This window comes from Falco cherrug, chromosome 4 (genome assembly GCF_023634085.1).
Source record: "Falco cherrug isolate bFalChe1 chromosome 4, bFalChe1.pri, whole genome shotgun sequence".
NCBI lineage: Eukaryota > Metazoa > Chordata > Aves > Falconiformes > Falconidae > Falco > Falco cherrug.
In genome coordinates, this window is record NC_073700.1 from 28,606,981 (window position 1) to 28,628,789 (window position 21,809).

General features: G+C 39.2%; 1 protein-coding gene across 3 annotated transcripts in view; it reads right to left on the minus strand.

Annotated features, from left to right (window-relative positions):
* USP22 (ubiquitin specific peptidase 22) overlaps nucleotides 1-21,809 on the minus strand; it is a 110,965-nt gene that overhangs the window by 85,563 nt on the left and 3,593 nt on the right. Inside the window, exon 2 of one of the 3 annotated variants that reach the window (XM_055708078.1) lies at nucleotides 5,021-5,096. The exons of the other annotated variants lie outside the window; for them this stretch is intronic. The gene's annotated coding sequence lies outside the window, so the exon portion shown is untranslated. The remainder of the gene's footprint in view (nucleotides 1-5,020; nucleotides 5,097-21,809) is intronic. 3 annotated transcript variants of the gene reach the window in all.

Genomic DNA, 21,809 nt, shown 5'->3' on the forward strand with positions numbered 1-21,809 from the left:
ACCTCTGCATTCCAAAAAGAAATCCCATCAGGACAGCAAGCTTTCGCAATACAGGGATAAGAAAAGCAAGCAAAAAAATTCCCAGGCTGTTGGCTACAGCGAAGGCCTATTTCATAGTATCAATAACAGATTCTTCCTCCTATTTTCCTTTGCACTTTCAAGGACAAAATAAAACAAAACCCAGGTACTTCCACCTCTGCCATTTTACTAGCTGTGTTTTAAAGAAAAGCCTGTCTCTAGAAGAGCTTCACCTACCCTCTGCTCTTCCAGAGGAAGATGTTGGAAGGGCTGTAGGAGAAAGGGTGAAAATACAATTAAGTGCAGATAACATTGCTTTCAGGACCTAAAACATCCCCCCTCCTTCCATGATACGAAGCATGAAAGCACACCCACAGCTGTAAGCATTACATAATCTGCCTGTGTAAACACCAGTTTCCTTCTGAATTAAGTTTCATAAAATTCTAATGCTTCTATTAAAATATGAAGGATGGAAAGGGAAGATGACATTGCAGCCAAAGTGCTATCCAGTCCTGGTGAGATAAAAACCCATCCACCTTCACACTACCAAATACAGTAAATACTGAGCACCCTTCTAAGTACCTTCAGAAGAGTGTGGAAAGTTCAAAAACCAAAAACACACAAACCAACCAAAAACTGTAACAATTCAACACTATCTTACAAAGCAATTGGGGAGTTCTGAGAACCATTTCTTGTAGCTAGCTCCAAACTGTTGTTAGTGACCTTTTGAAAACAGCACAGCTTTTACTTAAATAATTGAAGGGCTGAGGTAGACAAAATCCTAAAACTATTCCAGTTCTTGAAATCATTCAGAGTTCTGCAGAGCAGAGCCATCAAGACAGAACGCTTTTGACACAATGCCATTGTTTCATTCCACAACGCATCTTTTTGACAGTACTTCAGAACTCATAATATGCAGGTTGCTTCACAGTCTCACAACAGAACACTCTTTACATACTATAAAACAAGTTACAAGACAAACGGTCAAAGGTGCCAAAGAACATCTTGAAACTATATCCAAAACAAAAAACACGTATAAGTCTCAGCGACAAAGACCTGATTTTGAAAAGAAATGCAAGTGGATTCACCTTCAGCAGTTTCAACTACTACCATTATACACATCAGATCAGTGGAAGTACCCACACACAACACTCTCACCTTTCAGATGCTCTACTAGCCGTTACCTCTGTGCCCTGAAAGCAAGAAAAAGTAACATGCTACATAATACATACTATTTTCCACTTCTTTTTTTGGTGAAGACTAAGATTTCTATTAAAGATTTAATTTTGCCCACTGCCAGAGCTAGAAGAACAGTACCTTGATGTAGAAGACAATTTGACTGTCAAAGTTAATAAATTACTCCAATTATTCTTTGATTAATCACACAGAAATTAAGAACGCAGAGAAAAGGTTCTCTAAGAGGGGGAAATTTTCTGAAGGTTTGCAGGCAAGTTCAAGTGTTTTTCATCAGTACTGTGAATCTCCGTGCCCAGGCATTTCTTTCTCAGTAATAAAATAATTTTTGGAATTAAAGTGCCAAAAGACTTAATCAGAGCAGGATTTCCTGACTGATTTCCCATTTCTGATAATCAAGTGATGGCAGTGGTAACTGATGAGCGAAATGGGGGAACAGTACTACCTACATGTGTTTAGCCCAAGATCTGCATTAGGACTCCCCAGTTCACCAATCCCAGGTAAAACTTATCTCCTAAGAAAAATGAAGAAAAGATTTATCAAATATATTCATACTCCACATGACCCTTTGAACAAGTGCTTTTGCACAGCAAACTCTTCACTATAGTTTTGCTAGAGAAAAGCCAAAGGAAGACACTAAAAAAAGACAGGAGAAAAAAATTCACATAGTGGATGGGTTGGGAATGCTGGGAAGAAAGGAGGAAAACAGAACTGTAGTGAACGTGACAACTTCTTAGGTATCACTATTGCAGGTGACTCCTTCAGCACTTGGTACAAGAAACATGAATTATATATAAATGCTATTCTGTGCAGCGTGCAACTATTAGAACATTTAAACACACAGACATTTAATGCAGCTAAAAGTTAATTTCACCACTCTTGTAAAGACTCATCTTCAGTTTTACTTAAGACGTACAGTTTTTCCTCCAAACTTTAAACTATTATTTCATGAAAACAAAGACAGTAACCCTCCAAACATCATCCGTGATAACTAGCAAGCAGGAATAACTATTTGTACATATCTCTTCAAATTCTGTAAACTAGCTCAGTTTTTGTTTCAAGAAAAAAAATACATACATCGATTTCCTCTCCGTATCTTGCAAAACAGGAATATTACAAATAAGACCAAAACTTTCAGCCAGCTTCATTCACATCTCCCTTTCCTTTCACTGACTCTTGGGATACTTTGCATTTTGAGAAGAACTATCCCATATATATGAATCCTCCCTGTTAAATGAAAATATATTTTATGTGCATAGATACACACGCACTAAAAAAGTGTAACCACTTTACCTGGACAAAAGAAAAGGGAATCTGAATCTCAATTTCCTGTAAAGATGGCTTCAGAATGGACTTTATGTACTCGTAACACTGAGGACAGAGGTCCAGGAAGCCATTGCAAATTTTCCGTTCAAAAATAGTATCTGAACACAGGTATAGTTTGTATGATGGGAAAATACATGTTTTTGTAGAGGCCTTGCTCTATTTATGTCTACTTATATTAATGCCACAGACATTCAGTAGTTAGCATCACACTCTTGGACAGAAACACACCAGTTTCTGTTAAGAGCAGAGAGACCTTTAAAAAGAGATGAATGCACAAGGAGAAACTACAAGACGTTCATCAGTTAGAGCGTGCTCTGGAGCACACGCACCTGACAAATTAGTAGCATGTGGCATTTTAGTAATAACAGTGCCTGCAGAAGATGCTTGAAAGAAGAGAAGACAGCCTGCTTTGGCATTAGAGGTGCTTGCCAGCAACTACTCACGCACATGCCATTGATCCATTCAGACAAGATAGTCAGAATTACGGTTACTGTCACATTTGTCAAGCATAAAAAGATGTAACTTACATTCTACCTGACATTAGCAAATAATGGGCCCACAGCACGCCATTAACACTAATAATTAAGATAAGTAGTGTTTCATTTACTGAAAGAGCATCTGTACAGTAAAGCTGCAGGCTGCTTTCAGATAAAATTACTCAGATATAGTTTACAGTTTATCTTATCGTAAGAGTTTAAGGGTACTTGGGTACACACACATTTTCGTGTAAAGCAGAACACAGAAAAGAACTTCAGTTGTATAGCTATAATAACGGCGTATTTAAATACCCTATTTAGAAAGCAAAAATCAGTGATCTGAGGACTCCCAGTTGAAAAAAAGACACAACTGAATATTGGAACATGGACTGGTGGAACAAATTGCTTTTTAACTCCTATGGCAAACATGACTGAGCTATTTGCAAACAGCAGTTGTGACAAAAATCAAATCATCTTCTCTGATCATCCAAACAGAGGTTGGATGTTGCTGGCATCTACAACACCAGACCAGGCCACAGCCAGTGATCTCTTAATTCTGTTCAGTGGAATCTCACTTTAACGCAGTTGCCACGATTTAAATGAGCAACAAGAACAGGCAGCCTCCTGTTCACCAGCTGAACTCCCATAGCCTGTCTAATGGTGAAGTGGAGCCTGATGTTCCTCAGGACACTTGCTCAAGGACAGCAGAGCTTACTCAGAGCTGAGAAGGAAATACCTGCTAGAGTCTGAAAACAGGACAGGAAAGCAATATCCAAGCGTCCTTCAAGTACAGCTTCAGATTTGAAATAATGTTCCAGAACAGATGGAAAAAGAAGGCTCCAACATTCATGTACTTGGAAAAAGATTACTGCCATCTTGATGATAATTCTAAAATATGGGGCTTGTGCATGTGTGGAGTTAGTTACACCAACACTGGTGTAACTATCCTGTGTTCCAATGTAGAACTGCCTGCAGTATGAGATTTTAGTAAGATTGAATTGAAAACTAGAGACAAAGCTGTATCAGCAGATCTTATAAATTCACTAAAAAAACCCACAACAACAAACAGAAAACCCCAAAACAAACAAAAAACCCCAAACCCAAAAAAGCATTATCGGAAAAAAGGTAGTAGCTGTAAAGTCTCACAAACCACTGTGCAAACAAGTTGTTCTGTTACTTGGTTTAGAATGTAAGGTGGTCATCTGAAACAGAAGGGCTTTTACAGTTCATAGAAAAATCATTCCTGGACTAGCTCAACACTTCTCCCTAAGGTGTAGCTCTTCGAACATCAGAAGTTCAAACTGGTAGGTCAATATGTAAACAAAAGACGTAAGTGAAATCCTGGGTTTTTTGCAGAGGGGTTGGGTGGGGGCATGCTAGGTAAAGAGGAGGAAAAGAAAGCAGTCCTATACAGATGAATTCCAGCTACCCAAGACTGCTGGACAAGCAGATAATGGGTTGAAATACCCAGAAGTCCATTTAGAGATAAGAAACCATTCTGCAGTTCTTCAGAGAAGAGATTACTACCACTCAGGATTTGCAAGCATTACAACACTGTCAGCTGCAACATCTTAAAAAAACAGATTTACTATGTTTGATAAATATTCAAAATAAAGTCCATCCCCACAGCCATTGCGCTGCACATACAGTATAAAACATGGGGTTGGAGAATTTACAACAAGTGCTATACCATTTTACTCACAAGTTAACTAAAAAAGTGGCTCCTTTCGTATTTTACATATTGGCCAGACTTTCCCTGTAACAGTCAACGTAATAATGAACATTTAGCAAAGTTGAGTAAGATATTACAAAAACAAGATTGCCCACCTCTTTTGGTTGTTTTTTTTTCCCTAGCATGTTTTTGAAATAGACTGTAGAGCAGTGCTCTACAGTAGTGACAGTCTTTCAACAGTGGCCACTATTCCCATCATTCTCCAACAAGACTCTTGGGGAGGGAGCAGAGGAATTGCATATGCATTTACAAGAAGACTACTGTCTCCATTCACCTGTTCTTTGTAGCAGTTTCATCTTTCCTCTTGACAGCAAAAGAAGATTCTCTCCTTGGGCAGCTAGATTCTGGTTCTACTGAGGAAAAAAAAAAGCAACAGCAGCTCTTTCAAGAGATAGAAGTTCTTTATTCGAAAGGTTTTATGCAGCTCTTTTGTTGCCAAGCATTCTCTTAGAAAACGGGGAAGAAATTCAGAGTAACCATTACTATTGTACATGATTGAAAAAACTACTAACTGCCTCTTTTAATCAAACAAAATGTGATAGAAACACCAATAGCCATACACATCCAAAGAAATTGCCAAAAAAAGGTAAGGAGGGGGGCGGGGGAATGTTCTGCCTGCGATCTAGCTGTGAAAAAACACAGCAGACCTTGAACCCTCTTTAATCGATCACTAAATTAGTGAACCTGAGCCTTAAAAAGGGAGAGAAGAAACAGATTCTGTACTATATTGGATACCACACACCTTGACGTATCTCGTATTACCATTCTCTGCTTTTCCTTCCCAAGGTTAAGCAAATTAACATTGACTATGTGTGTGCAGTTTTTTTAATATATATACAAAAAAAACCCCTAACCCTAATTAAAGTAAAAAATCCATGGCCAGACATGGAATAGTAAAACCTCAAAATTCAGACCGAGACATTAAAAATTTAGGACTTGGAAACACATTTATATTGGCCAAAAAAAACCCCAAACAAACAACAACCCTGAGCTCTACCAAACAGCAACATCACGAAAAGAGAAGTAAGTGTTCTTACAGGCTTCTAAATAACAGAACACATTTTCTTATCACACAGCTCTGGCCTCTTATGATATGAGATAAAGTTCAATAGAAGTCTTCCACAAGACACTGGGATTAAAATGAGAAATAAATTTCATAACTGTTTACAAAAATTATTTTCATTTTTAGTAGAACAATATAGATGAAGTCACTGTATGTCTAACACTAACACAACTGAACAGCAACTGTTCAGTGTACCAGTACTTAATAACTGAACGTAGGCTGACTGGAACAACCTAAGTGACATTTTTCTTCTTTTATGGTTAAGACAATACCACGGAGAAGGGGAAAGCTTTACCAAAAGCAACTACTAAGGCCAGCCTTTACATACATTTTTTAACTTCTTTTTTTTAAAAAAATAATTACCTACAGATACACGTACATCTAAATACAAAACATCAATTCAGTGCAAGACACTGCCTGACAGATGAGATAGAATGGTGAAAAAAGTTTAATGAAGCACAAGCTTAAGAAAGAACCAACCACATACTTCAAACAGAGACTGCTAGCAAAACTAATAAAATTAATGCTTTGTTTGTTGATCATACATAAATTACAATTAGAATTTTATTGCTCTGCATTTTGTTTAAATATACCTCAGTGTACCTTGGCACAAATCTACGCTTCAAAAATCAACAGAGTAATTAGAAACACTGTAAAAAATTAGTGCATTAAGTAGTATTTCCATAATTTCTCGTAAGAAATTATTAACAGACATTAGATACCATAAGCAGTGCTTTTGAGGGACTTAAAAGAGTATACTCATTTGGTTTTCCAATTAAAAAAGTTATCATTTCCAACTGGCTTTCCATCAGCCAACATAACATTGCTTCAAGATTCTCTCTAAAAACCAAGGCATGGTGGTAGAATCAAGAAAGCTTATGCGCTACTACAGCAAAGTGACAGGTTCTTGGTTTTCAGACTGATAGAAAAATTATCTCTTAAGTGGTTTTAAATTTGAATTTCAACACATACATGCACCAACAGAGAAAGTCATCAGTTATGTTTAACATGTAACTACACTGACTTTGCACGGAATTTAAGCATTTAAAGGCAACAAAAGAAAAAAAAAAGCAAGAAGGTCCATCCAAATGAAGAAGCTGTGTTCACGTAAACAAGGAGGTTAAGTCCACACAGTAATTTCTGCTGACATTGTAACGTCCCTCAGGGAAATGAAACTTGGCCAACAGCAGTCAAATCCACCAAATCATACCACCAAAACCCACTCAGAAAAAAACAAAAAATCTAAGCCAGAATTGTATTTCACCTTTGAGATACAGAGAGATAGTTACACCCGAACAGCAGGCTTGCTTGTTCTACGCTGCTGGAGTAGCTAGTTGCTGGAGTTACTTCCCCGGTGTGTCCTCACTGCTTACACCAAGGGGGTTCCAAGCTGTCCATATCATGACACTCTCTTCCATCATCATCTCACCACCCAAAACAAGAGACTTTGCTTCCAACTCTTCTACCTTCCCTCACTTTGTATTAGATGTTGTATGGGCTTCCATCTCTTCTTATTTTCAGTTTACTTATTCCCATACTGAAATGGAATGTTTTCGTTGTGCTATAAGGTGGGAATGTATAACAAGTGGATATAAGCAGAAGACTGAACAGCAGAGAAGCCCGAACAAGCCAGAGGACAGATGGCAGGGGTTTGTGTCCTGCCTTCCCTTCAGGATTTTCAGTTCTCTCCCCAAGTCAACATGGATAGTCTGCTAGTATCCACAGCTACCCCATAAGTGGGGAATCTACCTGATGCAATCTCAAAAGTTACTGGATTGCATTCCAACGGGGAAACATCATCAAAAGGTAGGACTCCACAGGCGCTGCCCCAAAGCTGCGAGCCGAGGTCTGAAATCAACCAGTTCAAGCAAACAGATAAGTGTAATGCTGCTCCTCTCCCAGCTAACAATGGAATTTGGGAGCGGGGGGCGGGGGGGGGGAACAACAGCTGCTTTGGACTTGGAAGATCTGAAACTGCTGTCTCACTGGGAAAGAGAGAACTAGGGTATTTATCATTATTTCCTTGTTCTTACCCACACTACAGCAACACGAGCAGTTTTCAGAAACTCTTAATTATTTATTGCTCCCAACATACTAACAAATATTCTTTGACAGATGAGGCATATTTTTCAGTATTCTCTTTCATTGATCTAGCTCGTCCCTGTTCCCACAACTAAGACAGACTTAGCAACACCTCCTGCTGGGTAGGGTATTAGCTGGTATACTAACGGCTCAATAAAGCTCCAGACCCTTTACCAAAGTTAGTGTAGTAACAGAAGTTTGCACATGCTTGGCATCGCGCGCAAAAAAAGAAAAAATTGTATTTGCGATTAAAAATAACCACAGTGCAATCTGAATTTCTCATAAGAACAGAGAACTCATCTAGCCATTTGTTGTCAACAAACGCCTGTTCCTGCACTCACAGAAATGGTACCAGTAATAAATTCAACATCCATAACACACATGGTCAGACAGATGCAGCCTCCATCTATCATTCACTCAAGACATGTCAGTGGGGGCTACAAATACAACAGAGGACTCAACCTTTCTCTCATCAGCTCTGAAGAGCTGCGTAGGCCACCCCAGCAGTAGGATAAAGCTGTCCTGGCTCTTAAAGCCCCTGTAAACAGAAAAAATGAAAGCCTAACACATATGCACAAGCCATAGCACCGGTATGGGGGAGACAAGGGAAAACACAGGAGTGAGGGAGAAGTGAATTAATAAGTCTTTTACCTGAGCAAAAACCATAACTGCCTTGGCATGCTTCACTTGAAAAACCAGTTAAGAGCTTGAAGCAAAACCAGGGGATTCTTGAGGAAAGTATTACAATAGTGTATCACCAGTAATCTCACGTAGAGTAGAGCGTAAGTATTACATGAGATCCCATGAAGATTTCCAGTTCTGATCTCTTGCTTTGTTTCTATGGTTATAAACATGCACAATGTGGGGTTGGGTGTTTTTTTGTGGACAAATAAATGGTCTTTATGCTTTGCAGCAGGATTAAAGAAGAATTCGAGTACTGCCTCAGGCCTTCTTGAGAGTACATCCAGTTGCTTAAAAGCTATCCCTGCCAAATAAAGAGGTGGGTTGGTTTATCCAGGTCTAAAGTCCTCCCTAACTCTGATCTTCAAGATAGTGTTTCTTACAATCTGGTAGTGCAAATAATTGAGGCACAAAGAATAAAAAGTAGGAAAGGCTGCATGTCACAATTTGTGTGACAGCAGAGCCAAACTCTCCAATGCCACGTTTTTGCCTGGATCTTTATCTGTGAGAACACATTTGTAGTAATGTAACATCCACGGCAACTTCTCTTAAAATATGAGAGGATAAAGTTATTGGTGACACAACACCCAGCCACTGGATGTTTTGAGATTTATGCTGGAAATAAACTTGCTAATGTGCTTTTTCCAGTGTATGTCAGACTAAACAATTGGTAAATCTCACTTCCCTGGTAAGCAAACACCACCATGCACAAAACGTAGTTTTTTCCAGATGCTATCCACTACATAACTCGCATATTTCTACAGCACGTACATGAGGGCAAATGTTAAGCTGTTCTGAGGGACCTCTGATCCTACAGCCAAAAGGCACCAATTTTTCTCTTCAGAGCTCTGCAACATCTCAGAGACAGAACAGCTAATGTAACGCCTTGTAGAAGCCTTGCGAGGGACAGATGTGACCAACTAACAATGGTGACCTGTATTCTGTGATCAGGCTTACGGTATCTTCTTCTAGCAAGCCCAAATGACAAGGAGTTTCTAGGTTACAGCCATAAATTCCAGGAACAGGATATGTATCCTTGGGCATTTAGAGCAGCATAGAATAAAAATTCTGAGTGAAATAAAACTATAATCACCTAACCTCACTAAAGTAGCTGTAACTAAACCAAACAGCATCTTACAGGCCAGTGCCTAGATATGCTGGCCATTACCAAACAAGAACTTACGAAGTTTCTCCTTTTGAAGGATCGTAAGGACACAGATGGCAGAAGTTAAAATTGTTTGGAATGAAGCCAATGTAGTCATTAGCACATGTTCTTAAAGAAAACATAAAACTTCCCGAGCACCCAACTATTGCCGAGAACACAACTAAAACAGCAAGGGGGACACTGCTCAATTCCTTTTTAAATTCCCCTTACCCAGCCTTAAAAGCCTTCCTTCCTTTTTAACCTGAACACAAAACAGAACCTCCCTACAAGCAAAACCAGAAAAATTAGCCATGATCAGAAGTTCATCTACCTCTTCACTAGCGCTCCACAGGAATGTGTTTTACTATATAATAGTTTTTCCTCCCTGAAGTCAGAGCAGTCATAAAAAAGGGGGAGGGGAGGTTGATTGCACTAGTTCTACAGCATCTGGCTATGCAATAAGACTCTTGAAATAATTTTCTCTACTGTAGCATATAGCCAACAAATCTGGCAAGAAGCAACTTTAAGCATGTGTTGCTGTGACAGCAATGAATTATCACCCCAGTCTGCAGCAAGATTAACACTTACAACCTTGGCATGAAGAGCAGTCTGCTCAGACAGTGTGTCAGGAGTAGTGCTCCACAATCAGACTTGAAAGGGTGGGCTCACGTTAAGAAATTAAGAGCACAGAAACGCAGACATTTGCCTAAACTGTAAACAAACAGATAATTTCTAGGGAAAAAGACAGTGTACGGCCAAAGAAGTAGAAACACCAAAGGAAACTCAAGGTATGGAAGAAAGAAAAAAAAAAAAAAAGAAGCAGCCATTGAAAACAAGGTACTGCCTGTGACAGAGGACATGCTGTAAAGAACAGTTACAGAACAAAAAAATAGAAAACAGCTCACCAGATTTATCCTGCTTAACACAAAAATATTAAAGTATCCGGTCAAGACAACCTGACATGAAATAAGACACTCTAAAAGCTACGTGCAAATTGTAGAAAAAAAAGCGATCACCAAGTCCAACATAGGACATTACTCGTGCCAAGTTGGAGTTTGTCACATCTTTTGTGTTCTACAACAGTACGTGCCATTACCTGTAAGTTAAGAGCAGATTCAAAACCAGCTTTGGCCTCACTGGAAGGTCAGAGGTGACATTACATCAAACCCAACTCTACTAAGGAGTTCTGTTTGGCAGATTCATGGTCATCCATTCCACTTTTCCAACTAACTGACCACAAAGAGAAGAAACCTGAAAACAAAGCTCCTTACCATAAGCTTCTTAAAACAAAAACCTGCAGAGGGAAGTGAAGAAAGCCACGAAGCTCAAAAAAACATGGTGGAATCTCCTTCCTGCTTGAACACTCACCACACAGACCTGCTTCGGCTTTGCAGAGTTGATAGGACTATAAAGCCTGCCTTCTCTGCTCTTTGATCTGGTTGCTAGACATTTTTCTATAAAAGCAGTTAGGAGATTCCACCAATCGTCATCTTCACCTCTAATGCAACTTTACTTTGTGAACCAGAAAAAAGACGTATAATATTATGCTGATATTTCACAGATTATGTGTTCTACTTTCAAGATCTTAACTTGAAGGAAACACTTTAAGAAGTTAAGCAGTGTGAGTTGAAACATATGAATAGGTGAGGTTAAAGGATTCAGCACTGAGGGAAACCAAGACAAAAGGATTCTGTCGCTTAAAAAAATAAAATAATAAAATCTAATTCACTAACTATTAGCAACAGCTGCATAAAAAGTATGTTAAAGTGACAGGAACAGTCTAGTGGGCATCACAATCTGCATGGTTCTTTACACAGAACACAGCTTTCTGCATGACAAAAGGAAAATTTTACATTTCCTTGAAAAGCTTTATTTCAAACACATAGCTGTAAGTAGATATAACATAGCACCAAATTCAAATATGACAGCATGAGAGAGAATTAAAAGCATAATACGTGTTGAGAATTTTGTAAGCAAGTGATTACAATTTACCTACTATCTTACTAGGAAATTGGTTCCAATTCCCTGAGATTAGAAAGTTCTCCAAGTAAAAAGGTAGCAAAAATGTTGTCTAGCAAAGAGGAGTAAACACTGAGTTGAGGCAGATCCTGTAACTGAAGTCAGTTTGGAAATATCTACTTTGTAAAGAAATCAGAGAAGTGCACCTAAAGCTTTTTAATACTGGCTTGTAATGATGAAATTAATGTTGTATAGGCTGGGAAGACCAACCTCCATCCAAGGGGCATAGTTCAGTGTTAAATGTCCACACACCTGACTCCAGTCTTCTGGGGCAGAGAGCACTTAAGGTCCACGGGACTGCTCTGAAATACTCACTAATTTATACAGATCACACTTACTGCTGCTATCTATGGTTGACCACTCAGGCAAACAAAAACCAAACCAAATCAACCCTAACAGAAACACATTACCCCCCAACTTACACGAAACTACAAGGGAGCTAAAGTACAAAGTTTTGTTTTTAAATCCCCCAGAGTAGCTTGTAAATTATTTCTCACCATGCTTTCCCAGTACTTTATTACTTCAGGCAAGCACATCTTTCATGGTAGACATAGCCTTATAACACTGCTCTTTGCTAACAAAACCAAAATGATGACTGAAATCTACGTAGCGTCCTACAGGATCACAAAACTACCAGCATTCTGTCTTCAAGAGCAGAGAGAGGTATTATTTAGGTTGGAATATGATAACCACTGCTTTCTGCAGTCCGTTCTCCTCCTAGTTCACTCCTCCAGCACAGATAACCTTTGGAGCAAGGAAGCTACAAGGCACATCCTTCCTTGCCTGCTCCCACTAGTATCCATAGAGTTCTGGAGGTTGACAAGGGTGTCAAAGTAATTTTTTCCTCTGAGGAGATGGTATTATTATTATTATATTACCGTGTTGAGTTTATTAGCTTATTTAAATCAAGATACTTGAAATATCTGACCAAAATAGGCTTATGGCCTCAGCTGGTGGGTTTTTCTCTTCCAGCTACAGTTCAGCATGTCGGTTTGTAATAACTATCTGTGCAGCAAATGCCACCAGAGTAAAATCCAGGCTTGACAGCTATTTTGGGCTCCTGGATTAGAAGTGTTAGCTGCATTAATGGGGCAATGAGAACAAAGTCTTCTGCAGCGAGAGCACGATGAAACACCAGGTGAACTGGTGTATTAGCTCCTCTAGAAAACTCCTGTTCAAGCAGCCCTCAGGTAATACAATTCTTCAAGAAGTTTCACTCATTTACTCTACTCCTCTCCACAAGATAGAAATTTTCAATGTATGGTTTTTATGAGGTGCATCATCTGCAGATGAGGCTATTCTGCTGCTGCTTGAAGGTAACTCCTAAGTTTGCTCTTGAACACAAAGAAGGCCAAAGGGGGGAGGTGGGCCAGCAGGTCTACCTGAACATAATGCAGTAATACCAACAGATTGCACTGCATTCTAAGAAATAAATGTCTTTCAGTAAAACTATAAAGTCAGATCACCAAATGAAGGTATTAAAGCTTCTGGTATCTTTCATTCTGAGCATGTTTACAGTTGTCATTCTAAAGCAGCAAAATGAAAGAGTTTGGGATTTTGTTTCATTTTGATAAAAAAAAGACAAGCTGCTTCTTGTCTGGCTATCTTACAGATAACAGCATTTTTCAATAGTCAGGAAAAAAAAAAAACAGGACAACACACCAGGAAACACCACACTTGCTCAATGTTAAGATTATTATTTTTTTTCAATTTGATTATCCATACAAGCTACAATTTACAGTACAAAACAGATACAGTACGAAAGCAGAAAACTAGGAAAAAGGAGATGCTAACACATCCAAATGTTTCAAAAGCCGAACTGTGTACTAGGCATCTCAAAAAAGGACCCCCAGCCCAGTCCTTCCCATAGCTGCACCAGTGCCAGAGGAACAGGGAACCAGCACCACCACCTGCCCGAGGACACCCTGATGGGGCTGCAGAGCTAGCACCTCTGCACCCCAGGAAGCACGTCAGGGTTTCACGGGAGTGCTGCTCTTCTCCGGCTGTCTCCATCTGGCACACCAGTCCCACAGGGCTACAGCCAGCTGGCACAGCTCAGAACAGCCTTGGGGCTGCTCTAGACTACACAAGGGAGTAGGCCAGAGGAAAACCAGCACCATAAAGAGCTAATTTACAATCCCATTATCCCATCATCCTCAACTATATGCAGCATGAGCATGACCTAGGCACATGCCCTGTGACGAGGTGCTTTAAACGACCAAACAAAAAAGTTACATCATCTTAACAATGAGTTTGATTATAAAAGACAGAAATCTTTACTTAGAGACAGGCCTTTTTAAAGAGGGAAACAAGTGGCTCGTAACTTGATTATCTAGAAAAACACTATTAATTGCATTAAATTAAATGTAATATGAAAGTGGATTTTCTGTAATAGCTGATCACAGATTACGGGCATTCTACACTCCCTGGTTCATTTATTTTTCACAAGGAAACTGGAGTAGAAGCAAATTATTTGCATACAGGAATAAGTCCTAATGACTGCAAACGTAAGACAAGTTTCACCTATCAGGCTCAGCACAGACCAGGACATCTGTGAAAGCCTGGCATGCTCATAACAGCAGGCACAATCACGCTGTTTCATAATATAATAATAAAAGAGGTTACTTCATGGAACCCTATTAGCCACACTTTACAGAAGAAACCATTAGTATGTGGAGAACATTCAAACACAGTCAATCCATCAGTGGCAAAGTCCAGAGGAAGGCAGCGGTTGTTACTCAAACTCCCTGTGCAGCCTCCATGCATCACTACTCAGGTCCTCTCCCACCACCCCAGCACTCCTCCCCTCAAGCTACCAATGCTACAGCTGTTGGTTCAACCCTATTCAGGCGAAATATTATTAAGAAGAGAAAAAAAACCCAACTTTTTCATCTTTATCTGTTCTTTCTGGTTAACAGTACAATCGCATCAACACAATGCAGCAAACAGTATGGCAGGAAGAGTGTGCAGCCAAGAGCTGGCAATTCCTTGGACTGTTAGGGAAAGACACACATACACCCAACAGCTAAAGAGCTGGATTTCAGGTTCCCCACTCACCAGTCTTCCGTGATACGGCACAGAAAGGCCCAAATTTCACATCTCTTTGCTTTTCTCTAGTAAATCAAATGTTGCCCTGTCCTGTACCTGAATAGCATTTTTCTCATTCAAATCATCTCCCAATTCCATCACATACTTGTGTCTCACTAATACCCACATATATAACTAGTTTCTAGATTTTAATTCAAGCTTTTAAAATCTGTCAGATTTGCTAACTCATCACTTTCTCCTTGATGTCATTTTCTTGCACTCTTTTACCACTGCTTAAAACAACTTGTCTGCAAAACAGTTTCAACCTACAGGCACAATATGCTTACAGAATTAAGATTGCTTGCTTTATAAAGAACTGCTATAATAAAGTAATTCTTAAGGCTACCACTAGACTTCCGTTTTTCTGCAGTCAAGACTTTTGCAATATACAGCCCAAGACAGACAACCTGTCCCCCCCCTCCTACGGCCTGAAATCTTTCAGTAAGAGCCTGACTACTTGCATTCCAGTGATGAGATGTCCCTGTGATCTCAGACATACCAGGATCTTTCCCCTCGTCTCCTTTTCATAGAATACTTAACTGCATGGATGAACGAAAGATTTACTTAGCGTCATAAAGCAATTTCTCTAATGCTCCATGTATATTTTTCACACTTGGCACTATTTCACAAATATACAGTGATATACTTCATATAATTATGAATGTTGGCACCACACCGTTGCACTTTGTTTTAGGCCCCTTCAATTACTAAACAAGTGGTTGAGAACAACTCAGGATACACAAGTATGAATCAATTCCAGTACCTGAATCAATGCAGAAAAATTACAAAGAGATGCAGAAAAGAAATCAGACTTATCGTAGCAACTCTAGAACTTACACATCAAGTTACAAACAGCAGAATTACTATGTGACAAGGAAACACATCACTAAGAGTAGCAAGATAAAATTATGCTGGACAAAGCGTAAGATCAGTTTCCTTAAGGAACAGCCTCATAATGACAGAAGAGAGCCTTGTTCCTCTTTATGCATGTAACTAAAGTAACTCTTGAAACCATTTTCACTGCTTGCCCCATCCTGTTCTCTACATCACTGTTAGAAGCATCCCACAACCAAACCCACAACATGTACTCACGAATGACCAAAGAACTGAGCGTTCATCATTCAAATAAACATGTCCAGTAACAAGTTTTTTGAGGGGAATGCTTGCTAAGACAGCATGACAGAAGTCAGCAGTGTCCAGAAAACAAGATTATATGAGAATTTTACCCTGGTCACTAGCTGACAAGCAGGACAGTGATCAAGTTTAAGAACAATACTGGGCAGTAATATGAAGATAACAAAGCACAGCAAAGAAAAACATGAAACCTCAAGACAAATTTTGCATTTGTCACTGGAGGGCACAGGGTCACAAAACCTCACCCAACCTAAATGAGGTACTGAAATCAGTCAGCTATCGCAGCTGTCTTCACTTATGAAGTTGTCGCACATCTGCTGCACAATAAATCTTACCTTTATTTACCAAGTATATTCTAAAGAAGGTCCCTTAATCTGACTTGCATGCAGTAACAAGTCTGAATGCACAGACAGAAGCACAAATTATAACGGGGCAATCTTTTTGAAATAACATCAGGTGATTCAAAGACAAGGAGAGAAAGATTAATCTTTTTTTAAAAAAGAACATAAATTGGGGGAGGACGGCACAGACAGACACAAAAATAAATGTTATAAGCTGCTGTTTCCTCTCCTTGTGCTAACACACACTGAAGTAATAGAATTCAAGTCTGTACTTCACGCAAAACAAAAGTCCTTTAAAAACAGAAGCAAAACATATATCTAAAAGCCTGGGCAGTCAATTCAGTAACACGAATCCATCCTATTTTAAAAAAAAGGCTACTTGGATGCATGAACTTCTGAGTGACAAGCGAGGCAATCACCACAAATGCAACTGTGCGCCACATCAGTGTCTGATACTCTGTCATCCCCATCACTTAACTATATTCAAATACTGCAGGGTCTTCCATGTGTTTAGGCAAAAATAAAGTTACTACTAATTTGGTAACTTTTACTCTTTCGTTTTATACGCACTACTTCTTAAATTGTTAACACACACACACACACATATATATATATATATATGGATGAAAACTTGGTTTAATATACTAGGGCAAAAGCTGCAACACAACTCCAGATTAAGATGCTAATGAAAATGAAAAGAAATTCTAATAATCTCTTAACTGAAATGTAGATTAATCATCTCTTCAATTAAATTCTACATAAATATAACTTCATAAGTTCAGTGAGTTGTATTTTTACATCTTACATATATGTGCAGAAGAGCTCAGCTGTGTGTGCAAACCACACGTCACAATGCAAAACCAGTACGGTATAGGAACAAGACCATGTAAGTATGGTTAAACCAAGTTTTCTTTTCAGACTTAGTACTAAGGCAGTGTCATATTTAGTGAGCTTCTTCTCACTACTACTTTTAATATGAGGATATTTAATATGTTTGACATGTTTAGTGTCAGAATTTGTTACAGGACATGAGAACTCGCACTAACCCCAACATTTATGCTAAAAAGACACTACTTTTTCTTTCAAGTGTGTTGAAAACAACTTTTGTTACCATGGTCTTTATTTTTTTTTCCTTGAGTTTCACCTTATCTAATGCCCAGATTATTTTTTTTTCCAATGACAAATTTAGTATACTGTAGACCTTCACAGAAATATCCCAGGGATATGCTGACATCACCACTTATACTATGCAAAAGGTAGACAAGAGCAGCCATGCTCATTTCAAGCTCCATTAAGCACAGGAAAAGAAGAAGAAGGGAGGAAAAAAAGTTCTGTTTACCAACTTGGAAAAGCAGAGAGAAACAAAAACATAAAAGAGTTTTAAAGTAGTATTACATATAACTGAGAGGGTTTCCTTATTTAAAAAAACCACACCTTCAGTAACCTACTTAAGTAGAGAACTGAAAGAGAGTAGAGTATTTGCTGTATTGAGCACACAAAAGAACTTGACAAGATAAGAGTGCTTGCTGCTAATCAGTTACCGACAGGTAAAGTGAAGCTCAGGTTACTTTGAGTCAACTGGTGTCTGGTAACAGTTCACTTTAGTGATCATCAAATAGGTCTTGAAACAGATAGAATTATTCTTTTTCTTAAATGAGAGAGATCAACACGGCGGAAGCTGTCCTAGCACCAAAGTAAACCACAGATCCTACTGGAGCTGCCATGCCAGTTGCATCACTGTGGTACCTCTGCTTGGAGAAAACGTGCTTTGAACCAAACAGAACGCAGGTTAATTTTGCAATGAGTAACTCTTTACAACATTGATTATATTACTAGCTAATGCAGCAAAGTTCTTACCTTGAATTAAGCAGAGTGTACATAAAAGACTGCCAAATCAATATGTAAAAGAATACAACTACAAAGACAGAGCTTCCATCCAGTCAGAACAGATCTATCAGCTTCTAGAACTGCTTCTGCTAAGAAAAGGTTCCCAATTCAGGCCTCTCAGATAACATATGGCTCTCCCTACGCTCCAGCACTGCTTGCTGACAACACAGTCCCAGATAACATAATAAACTGTAATGTCATTATAGCATTTCACTCACTTAGTTCCATTGTCCATAGGTAACAAGAGATTGGAGATAGCTGCTCTGGGCAGCTCTTTCTGTCCAAGTCTAGAAAGGCTTTAACAGTGATGGCTCTTTACATGACCACAGAAAAAAAAAAATTACTCTTTAAAAATACAGTTCTAGTAAATCCAGCAAAATGCATATGGGTCACCCTCAGATAGCCTTTCTTGTGATGCCACTATAATCGATACATAAGCAAGAGTACATACGTGTCCCCCCCTTTAGATGCTGCCATGTACTACAGACTTTATAAATACTTGGAGAACCATGGGAACACAAGTATTAAAAAACCCAAACCCAACATTTTCAAGTAGCTATCAGTCAAATGAAATGGAAAGGTATGGCTAATAAAAAAACCCACCCTACATCTTCCGGGAAGAAGACATCAGGAAACCATAGTCCCACGTCAAAATAAACATGGACAGGAAAAACTACGAGTGCTAGGTTTAACATGAGAAACACAAGCTTTTGAACAGTTAATCTTTCTTTGGTTTAAAAGAAATCAGCCACCATTGGGAATCAAACCAAGAGTTGCAATGGCACTTGCTACGAAGCAGGATCCCCAGAGCACGTCCCAAGGGAAAAGATATTTTTTTCCGCTCAGACTCAACTAGCAGTAAGTTGGGAGAAGGGGAGTCAGCAATTCACAAGCAGGCAACTTACACTATCAGTCAGCAGCATTCACCTGTTAATTTGTTACTCCAGTTACTAAGACAGAAAATCCTCAATGAAAGAAGGAGAGTAGAAGGTTTGAAACTGATTTGCAGCTCCGGTTTCATGTTAACGCTACAGATTAAGGCCTGAAACAAAAATGCGGCTATCAGCTAACCTTTGTTTGTGGTTTAAAGCTTCGATGGCTTAAAGTAAAGCTCAACAGATAGTCCAACAAATCAAACAAAGCCATTCCACTCTGCTCACCTTCACACTACTAGCTGTCATCCCAGTTCAAAAGCTTTCGCCATTTTCAGTATCGAGCATGTAAGATCACTGATTGCAGACAAAATTAAAAAAAGATGCTATAACTGCTCCCAACAAACAGCCTGGCTATGAGCAAACCTTGACTGCTGATAAGACTACAGAAAGGGAAAAAAAAAAAAAAAAAAAAAAAGATGCCTTCTTGTCCAGTGTAACTCTATTTTTTTTCCTTCGCCAGCTTGCGCAGCTCCATCTTCCTTCTCCGCAACATGGAACAAATAAAAGCATGGGGAAAACTGCATTTATTGTGCAGTTATTAAAAAAAACAGGGAAGAAAATGCTTCCAACACAACTACTATTCATCAGTTAGCTTCAGTTACAGGAATCTGTGTAACCTTTAAATCAATACTGCAAGTGTTGACCTGAGACAGAGAGAGAAGCGCTAGGCAAGTCCTGATGGTTCAGATCCCACAACTCAAGAATTGCTATTCACCACCTCAGAGTTCACGGTGCAGAACTAATTCCTAACATTTGGCCCAGAAACCAACCATTTATTTAAAAAAGCACGGTAGAGGATACAAAACAGGGATTAACACCACTAGAAAGAGTAAGTTCTTGTATTACATTCTTCTTCAGCACCAGAGACATAAGCTCAGCGGAGCACTGTCAGTCTGGCTTGTCCCACATATGCACGGCTCTGCTGCGGGAGCTAAAATCTCCTGTCTGGGTATCTCTCACCCCAAAGATCGTGTCTTCAGACCAAAAGGAAAGAGAACATTACCTTCAGCAGGTCTAAGGACCTTTTTACTCCTTAGAGGTTAAGAACTAAGGAAGATTGTTCAGGTATGAAACTGAACAATGAAGCTTGCAGTCCATTTTGACACTTCTTACAAGCTCTCAGGGAGAAGGTAGTCCCCACAACACATGGCAAAGAACATCCTTCCTGAGTGAATCGGCCAGTTCACACAGGCAGCCAAAGCAAAGTATGCAGCTGAAAAGACAGACAGGCTTCTTGAATCCTGGACTCCCAAACTCTCCACAGGATTTCTAATCCAGAAGTTTTGTGCATACGCTAAAAACGGTAAAGAAAAACAAGCCAAGATTTCCTATTAATTTAAGCAATCAAAACAGTGAGCCTGAGAAGGCGGCACAGCCTGGTAAGGTTCCTTGTCCATCTGTTATGGTACAAAGCAAATCGCCTAAGCAACACTTCCCTGTTCCTGGACAGGTATATGGGGCAAGGCTGTAAAGGAGAAAGCAAGTGAGCAAGCATGCCTCAACAGGCAGGAGATGAAAAGTTCCACCATTAGCTTACCCTGTGACTGCAAGGTCATTCTAGCAAGAACTTAAAATGTTGATTTAGACTGCGAACCACAATACTTGCTACCGAAAACATAACATGGCATTTATTTGCCAAGACATTATTAAGCTTTTTCTACTTTGAAAGTTAGGAAATGAACCAAAGAAATTTCTGTTTTGAGTACCTATGAATCAGTTATCTGTTAAGTATCGTAAGGAACGAAGGACTGAAGTCACAAATACATGGGGAGACGGATACCTGAAGAAAGGTCATCACCTATAAAATAAAATGTTTCTTCATATCTGAAAGCATCATGAAGGGTCCATGTAAAGAGAAAATAATGGAGAAACAACAGAAGCTCTCAAACAGGAAGAAATATGCTAGAATGCACCCGCTGTCAAATAGAGTGTATAACCCCTGACAGGCAATTATTCTTCGATCTATTGGCAGAAGCACAGAACAAACATTCTGAAATTCCAGATAGGACCTTGTACATATCATGACTCTAGTCACAATAGCAGTTTACTTTTATCATTCAGAGCCTTTTCAGAGCAATGACAGTAAGAACCATCCAGAACAAGACAGACAGTTTGTCTCCAAGGTGTGTAGTCTAGCAAGACAGAATTTAATTGTAAATTTAGCTTCCCTTCAAGCACTGAAACCATTACTTACCAACGCCTGGACACAATGATGCATCTACATGTCTAATTACTCACTGACAGGGACCAAAACCTACATTCAGCACTGCAAAACAGATGTTTCTCATCTGTAATTCTAAAGGAATAAGCAAATCATTTGAGGTGTGAACCTACAGAAAAATGGAAAAAGCTAACATGAAGGGATGGCTTAAGTCTTCTTAGCATCCTTTGTCTGTTCCATAATTCCTGGAGGGGTGGGGGGGTGGGGTGGGGTATTGGTGTCAAATGTAAGGACCTCTCATACAGTGTTACTTAGTTGAAGTGTGAGGTAATTTCCACATCAAAATATTCAACGTAAAGTCCATGACCTACAGAAACACAGGCTTTACCATCAGCCCATGACCTACAGAAACACAAGCTTTACCATCAGCTTATTAAACAGATTCTATCACAAATTAAAAATCAAGAGTTACAGGTCAAACCCCTAAAGCCAAGACAGTCAATCCTAATTTTGTGCCACTTTACATACA